Source organism: Fukomys damarensis, unplaced genomic scaffold (assembly GCF_012274545.1).
Source record: "Fukomys damarensis isolate Sample0158 unplaced genomic scaffold, DMR_v1.0_HiC HiC_scaffold_37, whole genome shotgun sequence".
NCBI classification, from domain to species: domain Eukaryota; kingdom Metazoa; phylum Chordata; class Mammalia; order Rodentia; family Bathyergidae; genus Fukomys; species Fukomys damarensis.
The window spans coordinates 33530590-33554850 of record NW_022900949.1 but is presented as its reverse complement, the minus strand read 5'-3'; the positions used below and the strand labels follow the sequence as shown (position 1 = coordinate 33554850).

General features: G+C 43.4%; 1 protein-coding gene across 1 annotated transcript in view; it reads right to left on the bottom strand.

The window, feature by feature from the left end:
* The window catches only part of Eefsec (eukaryotic elongation factor, selenocysteine-tRNA specific), a 184689-nt gene extending 161699 nt beyond the window's left edge, over nucleotides 1-22990 (bottom strand). Inside the window, exon 1 of the mRNA XM_010617323.3 lies at nucleotides 22794-22990. The gene's annotated coding sequence lies outside the window, so the exon portion shown is untranslated. The remainder of the gene's footprint in view (nucleotides 1-22793) is intronic.
* Nucleotides 22991-24261: the final 1271 nt, after the last annotated feature.

Sequence of the window (24261 nt, the reverse complement as noted above, 5' to 3'; positions counted from 1 at the left end):
TCACTTCTTGCCAACATTTTATGAGGTTTCATCCAGTATAGTAAGGCAAGAAAAGAATGCACAGATTTTTAAAAGGTATTAACATTGAAAGGAAGAAGCAAAACTATCTTTATTCATAGGCAACATGATTATTTGTGGAGAAAATCCTAAGGAGTCTATAAAACAACCACTAGGACTAATGAGAATTTAGTAAGGTAAGATAAATATACACAAATTAATTATGTAATATATTAGCGATAGATAAAAATATCACAACAGCATGAAAAGTGAATTACTTAGGAGTAAACTCAACAAAATATGCATAAGACCCCTATATTTTTACTATAAGGCACTACTTAAAGAAATACATGAGATATAAGATTACAGATTAGAACATTCAATTCTCCCCACAGTGAGCAATAGATTCAATGTAATCTCAATCACAAACCTAGGATTATATTTTAAGAAATTAGAAAATTGCTTCTTAAATTTATATGGAAATACAAACTAGAATACTCAAAGCAATCTTGAAAAAAAAAGTTACACTATTTAACTGGAGTTACACTATTTAACTTCAAAATTTACTTTCTAAAGTTGTTTAATAAGGACAGAGTGATGTATAAGATAGATGACAGATCAAATGAAATAGAACAGAGTCCAGAAAAACACCTACACTTAAATGGTTAAATGATTTTCAATAAGGGCAATAAAATAATCCAATGGATGATGGGAAGACTTTTCAACAAATGAACTAGAATTAGATAGCCATATGGAAAAAAGTTAACACTAACCCTCATTTCTAACCATACACAAAAATTAATTCAAGATGAATCACAGACCTAAATGCAAAGCCATAAACCATAAAACTTTATAGAAGATAACAGGATGTCTCCATGACTTAGTAGTAGACAAAGGCCTTAAACAGGACACAGAAAGCCATAGCCAAAACTAGGAAAAAATGATACATTAGACTCCACCAAGACTCAGAGCTTTAGCTTACCAAAAGGTACACTAACAAAACAAAGAGCAAGTCACAGATTGTAGGAAAATATTTTTAAAGCATACGTTTTACAAAGACTGGTAAACGGATTAAAGAACTCCTATAATTCAAAATAAAGTAAAATTTAAACAAATAAAAATAAGCAAAAGATTTGAAGGATGCTTCACAAAAGAACATATACAAATAGCCAATAACACATTAAATAGTATTTAACACCATTAGTCATCAGAGAAATGCAAATGAAAATCAGTGAGATACCACCACATACTACTAGAAGTTTAAATGTTAAAAACTAAAATATCAAATATTCCCAAGGTTATGGAGCAACAGAAACTCTCCAGCACTGCTGGAGGGAGTATAACATGGTACAAGCACTTTAGAGAATAGTCTGGTATTTCTAGTGAAATCAAACATAGATGTAACCTGTGACTCAGCAATTCCACTCCTAGGAATTTACCCATGAGAAATGCAAACACAGGTCTACACAAAGCTGTCAACAAGAAGGCTCCTGGCAGCTTTATTCAACCCAGTGCAAAACTGGGAACAACCCAGCTATCAATTAAGAGGAGATGGAGGAACATATCGAGGCACAGCCAGAAAACCACATACAACATAGCAATGAGTTTCCTACTGAAAGAAGCTTACACATGCATACATTCTGAAGGTTCCACTTGGAAACAGGAAAAGTTAATCTATGGTGGAAAAGACCAAGAACAGTGATTCTCTCCGGGACATGAGGGTATGGGAAATAGAGGAGGGTAGGCAGTGGAAGCCAATGTTGTGTGTTTGCTGGAATCATCCAGGGACCTTTGGATGCCCACAGCACGTGTCCAAGCCCACAGGCAGGCTGATGAGACCTCTTGGGTGGGCACAGTCCTTGTGGAAACACGGAGATGACTCCCATACTCAGCTGCAGGAGGAACCACTGTTCTGGGCTCACAGGATCACTGTCTGCACTGGGCTGACTGGGGTGTCAGCAGGGCTGGGTTACACAGGGGTATAAGTTTGTCAAAAATCAAAGAATTAAACAGTTAATGTGTGTGTTTCACTGTATATACATTTTATACACACACACACACACACACACACACACACACACAAAATGCCAAAGAAAAAAGGTTAAAAAAAAAAGGTAAATTCTTTCTAAGGTACTTAATAGGAAATACCCCAATGTCTTCAAGAGTACTGAATTACATTGCTTAAAAGATGGATTAGAGGGCTTGACACAGATGAACCCCATAGGTCCACATGTGCTAAAGTAAGTGTAATAAAATGTTCAACTCTAGATGGTGAGTACACAGATACCAACTGTAAAATTCTTTCAACTTCTCTGTGCATTACAAACTGGTAACAGTAAAATGCTGGGGGAGCTAGAAACACAGAGAAGTCCCAAGGGTCTGCAGGGCTTTTGCCTGGGTGAAGCAGCCACAATACCTTTTCTCCCCAGGCCTCCTTCCCACGCTACTAAACCAGGGGCTTCTATCTCACCTTATGGGTGCCCAGGCTGGGTGTCTGTCCTGGCCAGGAGACCATCTGCACACCAAGCCAGCAGAGATCTAAAATCGGATGTGGCCCAGCTCATCATGGGCACTGCTGAGGCCCTCTGCGTTGACTCCTGACTCCAGTCCATGGCTCCTGCCTCTTGAGAGCCCCTGACACACTCTATACTCAGCAGCCCCCCTCCAAACCAACGCGTACCACATCAGCCCTGGTCCCCCACAAAACCTCTGCTCTGAGAAGGCCCAGAACTCGGGGTCAGCCACTCCATCCATCTCCTATCTGTGCCCTACAGCAGCTGAACTCATCCCCAATCACTCGACAGGAAAGGGGGTATAGGGCAATCATGAAAGGGCCTGGTAGCCAGTGTGGTGGGGCATCCCTATAGTCCCAGCACTCTGGGAGGCTGAGGCAGGAGGATCAGATGTTTAGTCCAAGCCTGAGCAACTGAGTGACTCTATCTTAAAATAAGCAATTCAAAAGGACTGGGGATGTAGCTTACTGAGAAGGTCCTGGGTTCAGTCTCCAGTACAGGAAGGAAGGAAGAAAAGAAAGGAAAGGAGGAAGGGGATGAGAGAGGGAAGAAAAAGGAAGGAGAGACGGAAGAAGGGAATACAGGAGGGAGGGAGAGAATACATATAAAGTAAAATAAAATTTGCAATCAGAGACTATGAATAATTCAAGTGTGGGATCACCACCAGCCAACCAAAGAATCAACAACAAGCTGTGCGATCCCAGAGCTGCCATTCTGGGTAACATCAAGAACAAGCCTGACTGCGCTTATTCCTCAGCAGGGTCAGGCTTCTGCGCCAGATTCACTTCTGCAGGAGTCCAGGCTGCAGACTGACTTCTCTCCAGGGCTGCAACTTGTGTGCCTTCTCTATCTACCCAGAGAGCACCACAGAGATTCCTGATAAAGGAGAGAGATTGCTAGAAAATGGCAGGGCATCTAGAGGTGGAAGGAGAAGAGAGGGAGAGAGGGAGGAAAGGGGAATTCACACGCACCTGCTCCCTCAGATGGATATACATTATGAACTGTAAACATGTATGGATAAACGGAAGATTGTTGTGAAGACTCAGAGAGAGAAAGTGTCTTTGTGCTTCCTGTATGTATTGCCTCAGAATCAGCGGTCACACAGTAGGCACACGCTAAGTATTTGATGAATGAAAACTGACTAATCTTGAGGCTGGGGTTTCCAAGTCCAAGTCTGTAAACCCAAGTGTGTATAATGGCATTTCAGGGCACAGAAAGACACAAAATAAATGTATTCTGAAACTTTAGACAGAGCTTTAATTTTCCCAGATAATAACTCAATTAAAAAAAATTTTTTTTTTTCAGTACCAGGGATCAAACTCGGGACCTTGCGCTTGTGAGGCAGGCAGCAGCACCACTGAGCTAAATCCCCAGCCCAATTAAAATATTTTAATAAGGGCCAGGGATGTAAGCTCAGCAGTACCATGCCTGCCTGGCAAGTACAAGATGCTGAGTTAGAGTCCCAGAACCAAAAAATATTTTTTGAATAAAACAAATATAATCATTATGATCTTGTGGGGGCAATTTGGCAACATCTATTAAAAGGTAATTATTCCTACAATTTCCACTTCTAAGAATCACTTACAAGATACAAAAAGATATGTTCACCTAAGACAGGCGTAATGCGACATGCCCATAATCCCAGCGCTCTGGGAGGCTGAAGCAGGATGAATACAATCTCAGCCTGGGCAACTTACCAAGATCCTATCTCAAAATTTTTTAAATGGGGGAAAGGGATAAACTCAGTGCAAAGGCCTTGGGTTCAATCCACAGTACTTAAAAAAAAATGTTCATTTAGCAAAAGTCCAGAAGCACTGAATGCCCATAATTAAGACTAGTTAAACGGTGCATGACACAAGGCCCCATCCTGGAGCCATAGGGCGAGGGGCAAAGCTTAACTTATAGCTCATGGGCAGAGAACCCCAAGATAGGGGGGATACACAGAAAAGGTGTGACACAGCCCCCTGTGAAACCTAAATGTTAAAATGGCAATGTTCATACATGAACACAGTGCCAAGAGAACCATATCTGGACAAGGCTAGACGAACAGACACCAATCCACCTGCTGCCCACAGCCCTGAGCAAGGTGGAAAAGGCATGCATACCTAAAGCATGTATGAAACACTGCCATGTCAGAAAGAAAGTTTAAAAAGAAACAAGGTGTGTTCACAAGTAGAAACACACAGGCATGCACATGTGCACGCGCGCGCGCACGCACACACACACACACACACACACACACACACACACGGCAGAAATGTCCCTGCCTGCAGGCCTGCCCTTCACACCTGCCCTCCACATCCAGGCCAAAGCTCACTCAGCCTGACCACAGGGCCCTCAAAGCCACCACAGCCTCTGAGCAGGAACATCTTGCTATGGACAGGAGCCTTCTTCAGGCAGAACGCCCCCAGCACCCACTAAAGAAAGGACAGCCTCTAGTGCTCTCCACAGGCACTCACATGCCCTGTTGCTGGTCTCCAACCTTCCAGCCGCCCTGTGGTCTCAGCTCACAGTCAGAAGAGGAGATATGTCTGTGCTCTGAACACTCCAGCTCTGTTATGGGGAACATGGAGGTCTTATGAAAGATTCCTCCTTGAGGTTTTTGCTTTTATTTAAATGTACATACACATAACTCAACTCCAAGAACTATTTCTCAACAAGAGATGCTAGGATGCTCCTGGAAGATGTAAGCTTTACTAGGACCAAGCAATCTGAGATAGAACCAGCTCCTGAAAGTCAAAAAGAGGAGGACAGAGAGGAGGAGCTCCACTCCGCAGCCAAGTTACACTAAGGAGTTGCTTCCAAGTCCAAAGGATTGATGAAGGCAGGGAGAGCTGAACTATCCCTTTCTCCTTCCCTCTCATCCAAGCCCCCACCCCCTCAAACACTGCTTAGGGTTACAACCAGCTGTAGCTACCAGGGGAAGGCACAATATGCACAGAGACTCTTGGACCCACATATCCCAGAGCTCAGAACTGCACAAAAAAAGGTTAAGAGAAGTGGGACAGAGTGGAGGGAATAAAGGCTTAAAGATTAAAGTCACAGGCAGAGACAGACGGCTCCATTTTTAAATAACTGAAAACATGAGTTGGGTCTGAATGTGTCCATTGTTTGGCTGAGAGGGGCTGTCTATGCAGGCAGGACTGGCTGGCGACAGGACTGCCTTCTCATCAGAAATAAGATTTACCAAAAGTGGGGAGGCTGGGGCAGTCCCCAGCCCTGAGCTCTGTTTACTGATGAGTAGAGAACAACAGTTAGGTGAGATGCCAGCACTGCTGCCCTAGGCCCTGAAGGAAGCAGAGCTTGAAAAGAAGAATCTGCTCACAAGCACTTCCAGGAATGGGGGACCTGATCTTTGCTTTTTCTCCTGCAGAGGCTGGTGGGGTTGTAGACTGGTACGACCGCCTGAGAAGCAACTCAATAGCCAGAGGCTCAGAAATGCATCTGCCCTTCAGCCCTATAATTCACTTCTAGGATTCCAGCCCCAGGAAATAATCCAACCCAGGGCAGACCTTGATGCACAAAGATATTCTGTGCAGCATTATTTACAATAGCAAGAAATCGGAAACAACCTGAATATCTATCGCTAGAGGGAATAGTTCATGTTTATTTATTTATAATCTGCCTAACTGCAAAAAGGATGCACAGCAACTTACAAAAATACACAGAACGAAGGGGGAAAATGCAAAAAGAGGAACCAAAGTAACAGAGGGGAAAAAAATATTACTTTAAAAACTAAGGCCAGACCTGGGCTGCAAATTCCTAATACACTGTGAACATTCAAACTCTTCCTATGGGGGCACAAGATAAAATTGCTGCCGCCACCAGCACCAGTAATGACTGCAGCTATGGGTTGAGTCCCTGCTGTGTCCCTCTCACCCTCTCAGAAACCTAAAACAAGGTACTTGTCACTCTGCCCCCATTCACAGAACAGACCTAAGCCAGGGGTCAGCCAGGGCCAATGAATGACAGGCACAAATTTGAACACAAATTGCTCTAAGTCAGTGCTTTCCACGCCACCACATGCTTAAATAAACTGCACATTCATACAGCCTATGGCCATGAAAAAGATGCTTATAGCACCTGCCTCACAAGCACAAGGACCCAAGTTCTATCCCCGGTACCAAAACAAAACAAAACAAAACAGAAAGAGATTAATGGTGTCGGGGAAATGCTTAAGTTACAATGCTAGGGTTAAAAAGCAGGAGAAAAAGTATATGCAATGCATCATTTCAACTATGCACGTTCTTATAGTTTTGCCTATTACCTAAAAATAACTAGGAAGAGTCTTTTTATCTTGACTACTGTGATTTCACATCACGCTGCACACATGCCACCCACATGCACATCAACTCACTTTTGTCTTAAATTCAAACTCTACAAAGTGGCAGAATCAGAAAATAACATACATTGAGACTCAGCAAAGGAGAATCTTGTGTTTTTGTGCACCATCATGCTGATCCAGACCACTGACCAACTTGAGACCGTTTTCTTTGCAGTTATTTGGGGTTAAGTGTCAGAAGACAAATACATAAATCAGTCTGTTCCCTTTCTATTTTTCCCATCCAATGCACACTCACAAGCAAGCAGAGTCCCAGACGCGCATTCTCAGGCTCTGGCGATGGCCCAGACACACCCACGTGAATGAGAGCCCCATGTTCCAGGCTCCCCAGGAAGGGACCAGAGCAGTCCCCGAAAGGTCACCCCCACCAAATTTTACTGGGTCACTGTTGCTTCAGGAAAGTCAGTTCCATATCTGGGGCCCAAACACCAGGAGACAGTGACATGCATTTTCCTGGGAGAAGAGCTTTCCCCAATTTCACAAGTACTCTCTAAGCAGGAAGAAAGATATGTTGGTCCCCATCATACCAGGAACTAAGACAAATCCACTGGCTTTAAGATCTTAGCCCGTGACTCTATGTTCCAAGGATGCTGGGAAAGTTTCAGCATCAAAACCTGACAGAGGAGGGCCAGGGATTTAGCTCAGTGGCGTTGGGCCTGCCTCAAAAACACAAGGTCCTGAGTTCGATCCCTGGTACCAGAAAAACCCGACAGAGGAGCTAGGTGTGATGTTGCATGCCTGTAACCCCAGCATTTGGGAGGCTGAGACAGGAGGACTGCCATAAGTTCAAGGCAGCCTGGGCTACATAGCAAGACCTTGCCTCAAAAGAAAAAAGAAAAAAAAAAATACAGAGGAAAGCACATGTTCAGTGCCTAGGCACATGAATACCCACCCAGAGATGGGGGATCGAGGCCCAGAGAGGAAGCTGAAGCCACCTGCCTAACATCCCACCAGACACAAAGGATCTTATCAACAGCAGGGGCTGGAAGTTTGACTTTAGAAGGGGCTCTTCCTGATGGCCACCAAACACTGTGCTTGGCCCTAAGACATAGGCTTGGTTTTCCATAGGAGATAAAAGATTAACAATTTCCCAAAAGCTATTTAATGACTTCTCTAAAACTTGCCTCGCCATTTCCACAGAGTTAATCACCCACCCAGGAAGCAGTTTCAGCACCTCACTGCAATGCAGTCAGCTGTGTTTTGATTATCTGAAAGGGGAAGAAATATTTTACATGCTTTAATATTTAAACAAATAGAAGGAAGGCAGATTTCTTTTATGTTTCCAACTCCAAAAGCCACAGAACAGCTTGGCCCCTAAACTTTGAAATGAGTTTAAACTAAAGGAAGTATTTCAATCTGCTAACAGACTCAAGGCAAAGACTGTATGAAATATTCATTTTATTGCTGCTACTGGGCAGCACCCCAGTGCTCCAAGAAGGTGCTGAACGGGAGAAAGGAAAAGGAAAGGCTAGCTAATGATACCCATCACTTCCCAGCACCCCAACATCTGGTGGTCCTCCTTGAAAGAGATCCAGGAGGAAGGCAAGAAGGACCTTTAGCCAGAGCTGCACAACTAACAAACTAGCAATGTACACTGTAGAAATTTTGGAAAATAATATTGGGAAAGAGGATAACCTAGGAAAAAATGGAAATGGTGGTGCATACCTGTAATCCCAGCACTCTGGGAGGCTAAGGCAAGAAGACTGTAAGTTTGAGCCCAGCCTGGGCAACTAAGTTACTCAGCAAAACCCTGTCTCAAAATGGAAAACAAATACACACACACACACACACACACACACACACACACGAATTATAAGTGTGTTTGTTTTGGGGGCTGGGAGTATAGTTCAGTGTGAAGGCCCTGGGTTCAATCCTCAGTATTGAAAGAAAAAAAAAATTTTTTTCTTTATAAAGAAAACTCAGGACCCGGAATGTAGCTCTGCAGCACAGTGCCTGCCTGGCAAGTACAAGGTCCTGAGTTCAATCCCTGATACAAATAAATAAATAAATAAATAGGAAACTCAAAGTCACCTACACCTCCAGCCCCTGAAGTGAACCACAGTTAATATTTGGTATCTTTTCTTTCTGTCTTTCTCCCAGGCCTGTGCATTTTGCAAATTATTGATTTAATCTGAAATAGAATCCCTTGCCCTATTTTTTCATTTAGCGTTAAATTTCATATGATTGTCATGTCTTTAAAAATCCCTTCATAATTATCATTGTAAGAGATGCATGAAGTACCTAACTTGCTTCATTTGAGGGGCTCCCAATTCTTTGCTCTTGTAAGGAATGCTGCAAAGAACATCTTTGTGCAGAAAGCTCTAGCTCATCTCAGATTATTTCCTACAAGATAAATTATGAAATCACAAAGTGGAACTTATTTAAGGATCCAGAGAAATTTTCCACAAATCCCCTGAAAGCCTGCATCAAGTCAAAGCCTTCTAATAACCTGTTATTAAAACAAACATCATCACACTCCCACCAGTGCTGCAGGCCCTGCCCCCAGAGGCAAGGGACCTGTGGAGCTCCTGGAGGGGTGTTTGCTGTCCCCTGCCAGGAAAATGAACACGGGCCAGGAAATGGGACAGATCCTCGCCCAGGCCGAAGCCCAGCACCCTCCCCTTGGGAAGGTTGTGGCGAGGAAGCCTGGGGAGGCTCCAACACCTCCCACCCTGTTGTTTCTGTTAAAAATACTAAGCAGGTGCCCTGGGTGTCCTATGAACTAGAAAGAGTTCATGTCCCAAGAAGGAAGAGAGAAGAAAGGGGGATACAAATTGTGAGATCCCTAGAAAAGCCCACGTGCTGCCTGTGCCCTGGGCCTGCTTTCTGTGTTGTTTGGTTTGGGGTCTTCTCTTCATTTGAGCCCTGACGGCATCAGTCTTTCCCTGCCCCTCCTCACAGGAGCAGGTGACAACTTCCACAGGAAACAGCCATAGGTACCACGGCCATTCTCTTCCCTCTGCCCTCCACTGGAGGAAAGACCTGCCTGCTGACACCAGAGCTCCTTGCTTGGAGTGGAGGGCGGCCCAGAGGAGAAGGGAACACAAAACCACAGACAGTCACTTCCCCCAGCTGGGGCTCAGCAATAGGAGCAATAATGTCACCCTTCAGGGGTCACAGTGAGGACCACAGGAAGTCACACTTGTAAAGCACGTGGTAGATATGGTGGCCAATATAAAGCAAAGCAGTTAATTCATTTTTTAATTATATTTCTAAATCATTATTACCTCCCAAATAAACAGGCAAATGATCATCATTTGGGGGGAGAAAAGAAAGTGAATGAATGCAGGAAAGCAGAACCTTGCCACCCTAGGCCTACCATCGACCTGAGTAGCTCACCATCAGATCAGTCACAAGCAACTGCCTTCCAGGTGGCCCTGCCAGAGGAACGCACTGACGCCCACCTCTGCTTCTTTTCAAAGCCACCTTACAGAACACTTAGTTTCTAGCACTTTCGAGACTTGTATTTGGGGCCCAACCATTATTAGAGCACCCATTAATCCCCCCAAGATCCCACAAGAGAACTTCAAGACTCATAAGGACAGGAGACATGGGGTCTGGGAGATTTGCTCCTGAGAGATTTGCAGGACTACAGTTGCTCCTGAGAGAGAGGATGTGCTGCAGGGTGCCACCCCTTTTAACCTAACTTACCACAGTCCTAAGAGCATCATTCCCAGGTGTCAGTCAGGTGAGGTCATGTAGGGGTTAAGTGGCAGTACCAAAATTGGAAGCTAGAACCTAAAACTCAGGCTCTTTTTTGCAATGCTGAACTGTCCCTCAATTAAAGCAAGGAGTTTCTCCTGCCTGAGAGTTTGGGTGGCCTCTTTAAGAAGGAGAGATAATTGATAGGTCCCAGAATACATTACTACTACTCCCTGCCAATTCCCAGGATTTCTTTTTTAATCTATCTGAGTGGACTAAAAGCACTAAGAGAATACATGCTCCTCCTTCCAACGTCACAGGGCTCAATAAAGGTCATGGAAAGAGTTAATCTATTAATTAAACAAAAGGTGCCAACACACAAAAGAATAAAGCAAGAGGGAGGAAAAAACGAGATAAAATACAATCCGTACAAGGGTAAAGCACTGTAAAAACACATTTTTTCAGTTCAGGAAGACCCCTGGCCATCAGTGTTCTGGCCTAGGTGTCAGGGCAGGAGGAACAGTGACAAAGGACAGTGGCCAGGGACATGGCAGCAGGAGAGGGAGTCCAAAGTCCAGCCCCGAGAGCCACAGGCAGACCTTTCACCCAGTGCAGAAGGACAGCAGGCTCGGGTGCAGTGGCTAACATCATGTGGTGGAATCACCCTCCACTCCAAGCAAGGAGCTCTGGTGTCAGCAGGCAGGTCTTTCCTCCAGTGGAGGGCAGAGGGAAGAGAATGGCCGTGGTACCTATGGCTGTTTCCTGTGGAAGTTGTCACCTGCTTCTGTGAGGAGGGGCAGGGAAAGACTGATGTACTCTGCATCTGAGGCACCCATGTCACACAGAGACAGGCTGAGGTCCAGAGGGACAAGATGGCCCAAGGCCACCAGACAGGACCCAGCACAGCCCGAATTCTTTCAGGCCAGGCAGCACTGCACTACTACATCAGCCATCATCCCACTCTGTCTCAACATCACCCACAAAGGGACCTCATAGTTTTCTTTACAGAACTAATTTTACCTTGTTTTGTAAAAAAGAAAAAACGTTTTCCCTTTAGAAGACAATTTATATTATTTTGTCCAGCAGTTCCACTCCTAGGCATGTACCACAGGAACTGAAAACAGACACAAGTGCTTCTCACAATAGGCAGGAGGTGGAAAGGACCTGAGCACCCATCAATTGATGAATGAAAAAAACAGATGTATTCTATACATGCCCTGCCATACTCCTCAGTCTTCAAAGGGAAGAAATTCTAAGACAAGATACAACTGGAAGAGACGTAAAGATATCATGCTAAAAAAATAAGCCAGACAAAAAGGTCCATGAGTATATGATTCCATTCAGGTAGGGTGCCAAGAGCAGCCAACTCAAAGACAGAGAAAGTGGAACAGTGGGTGGTGGGGCTGCAGGAAGAGGCCAAGGGATCATGTTTTATGGGTATAGGGTCTCAGTTTGGAAATCTTAGAAGTAAATGATGGTAGGGCCGGGGATTTAGCTCAGTGGTTCTACTGCCTGCCTTGCAAGTGAAAGGTACTGAGTTTGATTCCTGGTACCAAAAAAAAAAAAAGAAAAAAAGAAGTAAATGATGGTTATGGTTGCAAAACTTAATGATATTGAAATGTACACTTAAAAACGGTGGCAATGAAAAATTTTATGTTCTAGGTATTTTACCACAATAAAACAATACCACCAAAACAGGAAGCCATGTATGACTACTATACACACCAACAGGTCAAAGTAGAAAGCAATTGTGAACCCAGCACATGTACCCAGCAATGTCAACATGCTCTGCCTTCTATGAGGTGTCTGCCCCTAGTCAGGGAGCAATACATGGGACCCTCCTCTTGTGGTCAGAAGGACTGCTCAGCAGGTGATCTGTGTCACATGATCTGGGCAGCCCTTGACACACACCTGTCACGGTGGTGGGGAACCAAGTTTGGGAGTCTCCATGCCAAGGCCCTGCTGGGCTCCATGGGTGCCCAAGGTGCTCACTCTCTGTGTCTAGCATCCCATAGAGCCACCCTGGGAGGAAAAGCTATTCTAGTCTGCACCTGCTTTGCAAGAAGAAGCCTCCATGATACTCCCAGGAGAGGAACCAAGAAGGTCACCATGCACCCACAGCACAGTGCTCCTGGGCATCAAGGAACCAGAAGCCCAGGGAAAGGGGCTAGGGCAAGCAGACTGCAGATGAGACAGCCTGAACATGCAAGGGAGGCTGCTGGCAGCGTATCTTGCTTGTACAGTCAAAATGTACAACGACGTTAGGAAACAGTCAATTAGATGTGATACTGTGGAATAATAATACCAAAGGTCTGGAGTGGAACACATTAGCTATGCATTCCAAATACCTGATTCCAGAGCCCAGTCTGTGAGGCAGATACTTTCACCATCCAGTACAAAGGGTCAACAATACCAAGACCGCCAAACTTCTGCCTGGGGGCCATGTGGCAGCTGGCCAGGAATCCAAAGGCTGCACCTGATTGGCATAAAACACAGCCGAATGAAGCCCCTTTCATCTACCCCACGGAAGAGGGGCTAGGGCCAGGGCTGCGCCCTCACCCTGCCTGCCAGGCCCCCTCAGGAGTGCTGGGGTGCTCTCACCCCTCTCCCCACACCCGTAGCACGCCCTTCTCTTCCAGGCATTCTGGCTCCTTGCAGCTGTGCGCCCACTCAGTCTACTTCCTAACTTGGGTTTCCTCCCTGCTTGCCTTCCCTCCCTCCCCACAGATGACAGCCTGTAAAAACAGTCTCCAGGCCTCTCCCTTCCACCTGCCGGGGCCAGGGTGAGCTCTGCAAACCACAAATCTTTCCTTCCCTACTGAAACTCCCAAAGATGCCTGCTGCCTCCAGAAAAGCATCTATGTGACTTGGCCCAAGACTCAAGCTCTTCCTAACTGGCTTCCAACCAGCAGTACTAGCTGGGTCCTGGCTGCTCACACCTGCGATCTAACCACACACCTCCTCTTGGCCATCCAAACCACCAGACCCCAACATGTGCTGAAGCCTCTGCACAGACAATGCCATTTCTTGGAACTCTCAAGCACTTATCTGCCACCAGATAATAGGTGCCGCCAATGCACCTATGGGGATCCCACATAAACGTTACCTTCTGGGGAGCCTTTCCTGGCACCCACCTCTGAGCCACTAGGATCTGTTTCATGGTTCTGGACCATGGCTCACCTATGTACATTCTGAACATTTGCTTTCAAATCCATCTCCTATCCTTCAACTTGAAGATCAGCCACCTGTCATCTGCCAGGTATTTGATTGCCCAGCACCCAGAAGGCCCTGCTCAAAGCAAGTGCCAACAGCAGTCACTCTACCACATGAGCCCACATAGATTAGTTCTTTCTCAGAAGCAACAGCAAGACACTGACTATGAGCAATAAGGAGGCTTTCACGGAATCTCTGAAAAAGCATAACAGCAGAAGAGCCCTCAGGACTCTGCAGTCTTCTTTCCAGTCTGACAAACTATTTCTACCAACCTGTGGATTTCCAGACCTCCTTGTTACCCTGCCCCTTCTTGCCAAATTTCAGACTCCTAGGGGAGAACAGCTTCTCTTTAGTCCATCTTGGCTCCGGTATTTACTGCTGGGCCAGTAGAATACAGATGAGGTTGGACCAGACTCAAATGTGGCCCCAGTGACAATCTCACCAGTCTTGACAAACAGGGTATACAAAGATGGGGGATGGGGATGCTTAGGGCTGTGAAGCTTCCAGCTGGTCTTTCCAAAGGCACACATTCAAGATCAGGTTTGGCCCCTAAGGCACTGGCATTACCAAGCCAGGAGAGCTACTTCCATACTGTTCTGAACTTGTGCCTGGCACTGCCCTCAGGCTTCCTGGGACAGCCTCCCCAGAGCCGACCTGCTGAGATCCGGGAAAGCAAGTACCAGATGTCTGGGGAGCTGGAGAAACATGGCTCACAGCAGTCCCTTGCCATCTAATCCCTAGGCCCTGGGACACACGGGTCTCAGAATTGAGAATTTTGTAAAAAAAAAAGTAGTTCAAGAACAGACTGGACACGTAAAGCAACAGGTCAGAACCAAGGATCCAGAGGGAGAAAGAGACCCTCATATTTACACCCAAGTGACACAGCAAGCATGCCAGCACAAAAGGGGAAAGAATAGTTTTGTCCACAAACAGTACTGGGTTAACAAGATACCCACGAGCAAAAGAAAGAGGTTGGACCTCTATCTCACAGCACATACAAAAAGACACTCCAAATGGAGCAAAGACCTAATTGTAAGTACTACTAGAAAACTCCTTAATTGACAATGTGAAATAGGAAGAAAAGGGCTAAAGGTGTAGGGAAAGTGGGAAGGGTAGGGGAAAGGTAATAAGGGAAAAGAAAAAAATATGAGAAAATGAAAAAATGGAAATAAAGTGTTTGTAAATGGGGAGAGGAGAAGGGGGTGAAGGGAGGGCAGGGACAAAGGGAAAAAATGAGAACCAAGACCTGTCATGTAAAGGTACAAGATCCCAATAATGAATGTAACTACTGTACTGTATATCTAAAATGTACCAATAAACTCAATGAGAAAAAAAAAAGTAAAAGAAAACTCCTGGAAGAAAACATAGGTATAAATCTTCACAACCTTGGACTAAGCAATGGTTTCTCTCATCTGACCTCAAAAGTATAAGCAACAAAAGAAAAACTGGACTTCTGCAAAAGTGAAAATGTTTGTGGTTGACAGACTATAAGAAAACGAGGGCCAGGGATGTAGCTCAATGGCACAGTGACAGCCTAGCAAGCACAAGGTCCAGAGTTTGACTGATCCCCATTACCAGGGGAAAAAAACAAACAGTGGAATATTATACAACAGGGATGAACCTCAAAAATGCTACGTGAAGTGAAATAAGCCCAGTATAGAAGGCAAGCTCTATGTCCTTTCCATGTGTGACAGTTAAAAAGTTGATCTCTGTTAAGTGGGGTAGAAAGAAGATGGTTAACGGGCATAAAATTACATTTAGGTAAGAGGGTCCTAATGTTCTATGGCATAGGATAATTGATTTACAGCAATTAAATGAATACTGCAAAATAGTACAGAGATTTATTGAATGTTCCCACTACAAATGTCTGAAGTAAAAGATATGCCAATCATTATGAGATGGTCAGGACACACTATTTACATGTATTGAAGCATTGAACTACACTCCATAAATATGTATAATTATTAATTGCCAATCTTTGAAAGTGTTTTAATGCATTTTTAAGTAAAAAGACAACTCACAGAATAGGAGATATATTTGTAAATCATATATCTAAAAAGGAACTAGCTGGAACACTAAAAACTCTTAGAATTTAACAATAAAAAGACAACCCAATTTAAAAATGGGCAAAGAACTAAATAAGCACTTCTCCGAAGAAGACAGATTAACAGCCACATAAAAGATTCTAAACATCACCAGCATCAGGGGAATGCAAATCAAAAGCACGATGAGATAGCACTTTTTACCCACTGGGATGGGTATAATCAAACAGACAGACAGTAATAAATGTTGGCAAGGATATAGAGAAACTGGAAACCTCCTCCACTGCTGGTGGGGATATAAAATGGTACAGCTGCTGTGGAAGACAGCTTGGCAACTACTAAGAAAGTGAACAGAGTTAGTATATGATCTGGCAATGCTGCTCCTAGGGATGCATCCAGGAGAACTGAAAAGCCTCAGCTTGTCTATTCACAGCAGGATTGCTCCTAGCAGTGAAAAACCAAATGCCTAGCACTGATGAATGGATTTTTTAAAATGCAGTCTACTGATACAAAGGAATATTATTCAGCCTTTAAAAGGAATGAAGTATAGACTGATACTGGTGTATCTGAAAATAATATGCTAAATGAAAGATGATAGATACAAAAGGGCACATAGTATATTATTCAATTTAAATGAAATCCCCAGAATAAGCAAATCTACAGAGACAGAAAGTAGATTCGAGCCAGGCTTCATGGCACACCCCTGTAATCCCAGCACTCAGGAGGCCAAAGCAGGAGAATCACTGTGAGCTCAAGGCCAGCATGCACTACAAAGTGAAACCTTGTCTCAAAAAACAAACAAACAAACAAAAAAAGAAAGTAGATTAGAGCCTGCCTTGAGTGGAGAGAAGGAGATAGTGGAAGAGACTGCTATTGTGTACAGTCTCTTTTGGGGCCAAGGTGTTCTAAAATTGATTATGGTGATAACTGTGCAATGGTGTGAATATACTAAAAACTAATAAAGTAACTCCTTAACTGGGTGAATTGTATAGCATTTGATTATAACTTAATAAAGCCTCAAAAATGTTTTAAATATGGTATGGTTACTATACAAAGGAATGTGTTATTATAAATTAAAGTCATAGAAAGATTCCATATTGTATTGTTTTGTAAAGTTACATATGAAGTACTTCATAGTATTAATTATAAAATTATAGATAAATTAAAATTTTATCCCCCAAAACCAGTTCAGTACAAATACAAAATATCATATATTATATAATATTCTAGCAGAAATTAGTCCATTCCCTATAATCAAACATTCAATATTCACACTTATGGGAAAAATAAAAGCTATAAAAGGCTTCAATCAACTCAGAAAGGGTTTTGCACCCAAACTCCTCCAAAAATGCTTTCAGTGTTTAGAGTTGTTTAAATTATGGAATTACAGACACAATATGGTAGACCTGCATTTGTACCGTGTCCAGTTAGATACAGTTACTGCTGTTAATTCATCCTAAAAAGTACAATGCAACTAGGAATCTCAAAAGCATCCTTGGGAAATGCTAATTTCAGAAATATACATAGCTAATTCTGTAAGGGATACAGAAAAGAAATCTATAGACTTCATTTTACATAGAATCAGATATAACATGTCATTACTAAATTCCAAAGATCAAATGCAGAAAATATACATATTAAGTCAAAGCAAAATATAAAACTGCAGAGATGGTTATAAAAAAACACACTGAAAGGTACTTATACGTTTAACCTATGCTTTTAGAACTTGGAAGAATATATGCATATTATTCAGCCTTCAAAAGAAGGAAATTCTAACACATGCTACAATGTGGGTGGACTCTGAGAATAATAAGCCAACTAAATGAAACAAGGCAGACACTGAAAGAAAAGTAACTGTGCAATTCTATCTGGGTGAGGACCCCAGAGTGGTAAGACTCTGCCAAGAAAGAACACGGTCATGCCAGGGCCAGGAGAAGGCCTGGGAAACAAATGTCTAACGGGAGAGTTTCAGGCTGGGAAGATGAAAAATTCTGCAAGTGGGTGGGTGGTGATGGTCACAAAGCAGGGTCAATGTACTTAATGCCAGTGAATTACATACTTAAATGGTTAAAAAGGAAATTTTTACCCAGGCATGGTGGTACACACCTGTAATCCCAGCACTCTGAGAAGCTGAGGCAGGAGGATCGCTAGTTCAAACCCAGACTAGGCAACTTAGTGACTTAGTAAGACCTTGTCTCAAAAAAATAAGAAAGAAAAAAAATAAGAAAGGGCTACAGATGTACTCAATGAGAAGGCCCTGGGTTCACCCTCAGTACTGAAAAAAAAACGAACCAAAAGCTTCACACGTTAGGCGAGCTCTCTACCACTGAACTACACCCTCACCCTGGGTCCACTTCTAATTAGCCATACTCCAAAGTCTTCCTTGGGAAGAATGAAGATGAAAGAAAACAGCTTAAGATTTGCTGTGAGTAGAATTCAACGACTGGAGAATCACACCAAGTGTGTGCAGTCAAGTCTGGCAGAGTTTACAGGAGGCCAGCACAGCCTAGTGGTCAAGATCATGCACTCTGATGATGAAAGTCAGTTGTTTACCATTAGATGGACGGCCCTCCACAAGGAATCTATCTGGTTCAGATTTCAGGTCACATATACAGAAGGACTGGAATAGTGTCTAACCTAATAGGGGTCATCAAGATTAAAGGAGACAGCACAGGTCAAAGGATTTAGGGCAATGCCTGATTCAGTCAAAGCACAACAATGCCAGCTACTGGAAAACTACCTGGAACACTGGTTCTGTCTGGGCACAGTAACTCTATCAGGTAGGTATTATAAGCACCGCTCCTAACTAGAATAAGTCTAGAGCTCAGAAAGTTACCTAAGCTCACTTATCTACTAAAATGGTGAAACTAGAATTTAAGTCTGGGTCAGAGCAATTCCAATGAAAAACAAGATTAAAGAGCACAAAAAAGAGTAAATGGAAGCCAGCAGTGGGAGCATACACCTGTAGTCCCAATACTTGCACGACTGAGACACCAAGTTCACTTACGCCCAGAAATTTGAGGTCAGCCTGGACAACCCAGCAAGATGACATCTTACCCTGGAAAGTAAAGTCTCATCCTGCTCCTCCCCACTGGTACCCTTCTCCTATCCCCAGAGCAGCCCAACCTGGGGGGGCCGGCTGGAAGAAAGCAGCCTCATTAGGTCTCTGCTGCAGCAGGGCTGGGGGAGCCCTCTGGCCTCAATAGGGAAGGGCAGCAGTGGCACCAAATGAGAAGGCAGGGTCCATGGCATCTGCAAAGTCTGGAAGCAAGGGCCCCAGGGTGCAGGGGGCTCTGTATCCAGCACCTGAGCCTGGGATGAACAGATGCAGGTGCAAGAGTTTAGAGCCAAGGCCTTGAAATAGCACCGGTGGATCTGGGGGTTGAGGCTGTTGAATACAGATCACCCCATCTCCACGAGCACTGTGGAAGAGCAGCATGTGTCTGTGCTGGGAGAGCCAGAGGCAGAGCCACAGAGACAGGCAGAAGCTGGGCCCTTCTCTTACCTACTTCAGCATTATTTGAGTTTTCTACCAGGCACACACATTAGCACATCACAACCTAACACTTATTTTTCATGTTCAATGGTCCACCTTTCTGCCACAGAGCAGGGTGGTTATCTAACCTGTATGAGTTGCCTTCTCTTCATTCACTTAAAAAACAAAAACAAAACTCCTTCCAGAGCTGTGAAAGGATTCGGCAAATGAATGTGGAGTAACAGACAAACGTGGAGCTTTATTATCCTTGCTGCTGTTCATAAACTTAATCTGGGCACCTTCTCCTGCAAGCAAAACAAAACAAAACAGTCCTGACTGAACCACACTGGCCTGCATTCCTTGTTTCCTTTCTTGTTCCTCTGAACATCTCTGAAGTGGAAGTGCAGCTTAAGTAAGAAGCCCACCCTTGCCGTCAGCCGCCACAAAAAAGACCCTCAAAGGAGGAACACTGCAAAAGTCCATATTGCCATCTCCATCAGCCAAGTTCTACTTTCAACCTGGGCGAAAGTTCCACTTTCATTGTACAGAAAGGGTTTTTCTCAGTTCTGGATCTGGTTTTGGTTTGGTTTTGGTTTTGGTTTCTCCTAAATCTGCAGTCAGGATGGAAGCTGGCAGTGTCCCTTGAGAACAGGACCAGGGCTGAAAATATAAAACAGTGCTCAGAATGCCTACCGGGTGCCAGGCGCATGTGATCTGTGGAGAAGAATGTCAGCATGGGCTGTGGGTCCCTATGGGAGGACAGAAAACAAACAGACAAGCTCAGAGAGCCCTCCACACACAGAAAGAAGCTTGGGAATGGGAACAATGACAGTTATTCTCCCAAGCATTTTATCCTTCATCTGAAATAGAAAGGCTATCACACTGGATGCAGGGGCACGGCCCCACAGGAAACCTTGGAGGCCCTTTACCAGGGAGCCAGCCATACACCCACACACACCCAGGCTGAGTCCCCATGTCACCTGCCAAAGGACATGGTCAGTCAGCCATATGTTTGCAGGCCATATCCTGAAGTGCACCCGGAAGCAGTCAAAGCTGCATAGCTTGCTGGTTTGTTTTCATTTTCCCTATCAGAATTGGGAATTGAACCCAGGGACTTCACAATGAGCTGCATCCTTGGCTCTTTTTACTTTTTATCTTGAGACAGTGTCTCACTAAATTGTCCAAACTAACTTTGAACTTGTGATCTGGCTCAGTATGGGCCAACACCCAGGCTATATGCTCTTAAAGGATGAACAACCCCCCACCCCCAGCAAAAAGGCAGCTGCTATTCAGAAATTATCTTCTCTTGAGCTACTAGGATTCAAACTCCTGAAATTAAGCAGATGGTCAAATCAAAGCATTCAGAAGGCAAGGGTGTCCACATGTAGGAAATAAGAGCTGTATCACTTCAGGAGCTCCTCATTTCTACATTTTTCATTTTTAAGTCATATCTGATTTTCAAAGCATAAGCTTTCCTGTTATACCCAGGAGTCCTTCTCTCCTGGAGTCAAGTAACAATCCCCAGGCCACAATGGCACGGTGGTTCCCAGGCCTGCTGGGACCAGGCTGGCAGGGCCAGGATCTCATGTTCAGCTCAGCAGAGGAAGCCGTGCCTCCACCCCACTGTGAGTGACTCTTCCTCTACTTGCCCAGTGTTGAAGTTAAGCAGCCCATCTCCCCTAGACTGCAGCATAGCCACTGTGTGCAAAGCCAAGTGTCACACAATAAAATCTGTATCAAGTCTCCAAGTGCTACCACGTGAGGAAAAAACAGGTATACAGCCTTCCCCAACTGGGCCAACATGGTCGGGAAATCACAGGGCAATCTGGGGGAGCACCTCTCAATTTATAGGGCTCATGTAGATCTAGCCATATACTCAAGTCCTTTTCAGTTTTGTCTAAGTACTCAATCTGATGGGACAAAAACAACTTTATGTGCTTGGATTTACTTTCAACAATAACAATTAAAAAAATCAAGTTTCTACCCAAGCTATTATTTATTATAAAGAAAAGAAAAAAAAAGAACAACCACCACCTGAGGATCTAGAGTCTCCTCTTGCTAAGTATAATGCAAATAATCAAAAAAAATTTTAAGGCAATTATTCCCTCTTGTGAATTTTTGGTAGTTAAATCTGGCAATTTAAGGGGGCTTACTCTCAACATGAATCTCAAAGAATGGGCTTTTATCCACTTCCAAAAAAAGTATAGATCTTTGGGAAGGAATTTTTTAAAACTCTGATAAGACAGTAATCTACCTTGCTGACTCAAAGGTACTTGCATATTAATTGCTTCAAATCCCCAAAATCCCTGCTGAACTGGCTAAATTGTGGGCCAAATTCAATAATCCAGCAACCTCCCATTCAATGCCTCACCAAGATAACTTTGCATGTTTAATTTAAAAGTACCGATCGCTGTGAAATGAAATGCTAACGCAAGCCCGTCTGCCGCCCAAGCCATCGCCCGCCTCGTCTCTGATGGACAAGCGGTGAGTTGCAGAGCGAGACTTGGAGCAGCCTCTGGACAACGAGGAAAAAACAGCTTGCCATCGCTCTTCCAAATGGTATCTGTTCCCCCCGCAAACCAAACTTTTAAAACATGCCCCTGTAGGTTAATTTTCCTGATAGAGGCAGGGAGATCTGTCCTCAGATACTCAAATATTATCTATCCCGATTGTATCTGATTAGCAAGAAATACACAACTCTCTGGCCTATGTGAATGCTTGTGCTATTCTAGCTGAACTAACCTAAGGCGCTTTTTCCTTTCTCTTTTGCAACTGTGTTCCATGTTTGACCCCTCAAATTTATTTTAAGTAGTTTTGCAAACAGCTTCCTCTTTCCCTTCCTCCCCCATGCAGCCAGCAGCTCACGTTTCTTGTGCACAGAACATGTTTTGTCCACCTTGGGAAGTGGCACTGGGGAAGCAGAGAGCCTGCTTTCGGTAAAATCGGAGCCAGAAATCGGTCCCATTCATTCAAGGGACTAAAACAATATCAAGAACTAATTTATATTTTAACAGAACAAGTAAGAATTAAAGCAGTGATTCCCCTTATCTGACATGTAAAAACAAATATCTGGCTCCCTGGTGTCACAGTAAATATGCTGTATCAGAAACGGATCTGAAATTCCAGCATCATTTCACTGCGTGGCTACACACTTGTACTAATTGCCATAATCAAAATATTTCATTGGAGCTTTTCAAACCAAACATCTAAAGCTTGTTCAATAACAGTGACAACAATAACTGCTACAATAAAATAACAATTACAATAATAATAACAATAGGAGTTTGGAGATTAATGGACTAAGGGACAGCAAACAATGAGAAGCAGTGTTTGGTCTGTGGTAAGAAAGAAGGTTTTGACAGACAATACAGGAAAAGAACAGTAAATCAATCTGAATTCATGTAGGGTTCTGGGCTTCTGGAATCATAAACGCCCCATTGTAAAGATTCAATGTGAATTTTCAAAACAAGAAACAGTAAATGAGTTTAAGAGACAAAAACAAGTGCCATTTTGTCATTGTATTTTACATACTATTTCTACTGATTTGCTTGCCTCAAAAGAGAACCTACCTTCAGAGTTCCATTTTAAAAGTTCCTTTCAAACTACGTCTGAGTCTTAACAGAACTGCACCAAACGTGGTTGCCGCAGTTTAGGAAACCCCACAGGGTGCTGTGTCTGGGTATTGCTGCCTTCTCCTCCAAGGTCTTCTGGAGCTCAGTCTTCCAACGATCCTCCTCAGCTCCCAAAATACATGTTCCTTATCAAAACTACTTCCAGTTTCACTTTTTATGCTGGGAATTTCCATGAGAAAAAAAAGGTATTTAAATGTTTCATTTTGTAAGAAAATAAGATGATTTTTGTATCTCAAACTCACCTAAAGGACATATGTTGTGAGACAATTAAAAAGATCTGGTTCTAAAACAATAAAATCCTCACTAAAACATATTTAGTCCACACATATTTTACTACATAACAGAGCTATTCTGTTTGCTGAGCTAGCATTGACAATAGTATATTTTGCTGTGAGTCTCTACACATGAACCAATGTATGCATAAACTAACCCAAAATTCTGAAATTCACCTTGAAGAGCAGTGTTTCTGTCAGCAACACTTTTTTGAGAGCCAGATGGTGTTGTACACATTTGTGTAAAGAATGTCTACTCATCCATTAGGGCTGTGATTTCTCCAAACTCTAAATGTGACATGTGTTATCTCCTATCTGCTACTCTTCACGCAAATCAATTTTCTCTGCAAATCAATTTCCCTGTTTATAAAAACAAACCTGAGCTTGCACTTCTAAGACAAATATGACCAAACTGAAAATCTTGATTTTTTTTTTTTAATTCGCATCAATTTCCTACTTAGTTTAAGCGATCGATGCTACTCGATGCTATAGCAAAATGCAACATGAAAGAACACGGGCGCTCTTTAAAGTTTGATGAACTCCTGATATGGAGTTCCTTACCTTCCCTAAAAACTTTCTTAACATCCTTACCCCACATATTTCTGGCTCAGCTGCAAATGTGATGCTTCCAGAAATTTCAGAGACAATGAAATCTTTTTAAAACTTCTACAAAGGTCTAATGCTTTATTAATAGCTTTAAAACTTCAAAGTAGATCATTTATATTTGAAATACTTGGAAATGTACATGCCCCCAAAATCAACAGTAAATTGAAGAGGGAAAATCATCCCCCTAATTGAAAGGAGGGTACCCCCATCTTTTTAAAAAGTCTAATGTTTTCTGGTGAATTTTCCTTTTTCCCCCAGGCCTACACACAGGCCTTGCCCAGGCTCTGCAGTATTAAATGAGTAAGGGTTTTTTGTTTTGTTTTGTTTTGGCCTGATTTTAAAATAATGAATCAATAGCAACAATAATAAAAAGATTTCCAAAATGTGGTCTTATAAATTCCTTTATAGTGCCTGAATCAAGATTGAATCAGTGATCCAGTATAACCATTTATACTGCAGAAAAACAGTGCAGCATTTCAGGAAAGCTCACGGTTCCAGCTGGCAATGTAAAAATCACAAGAGACTGA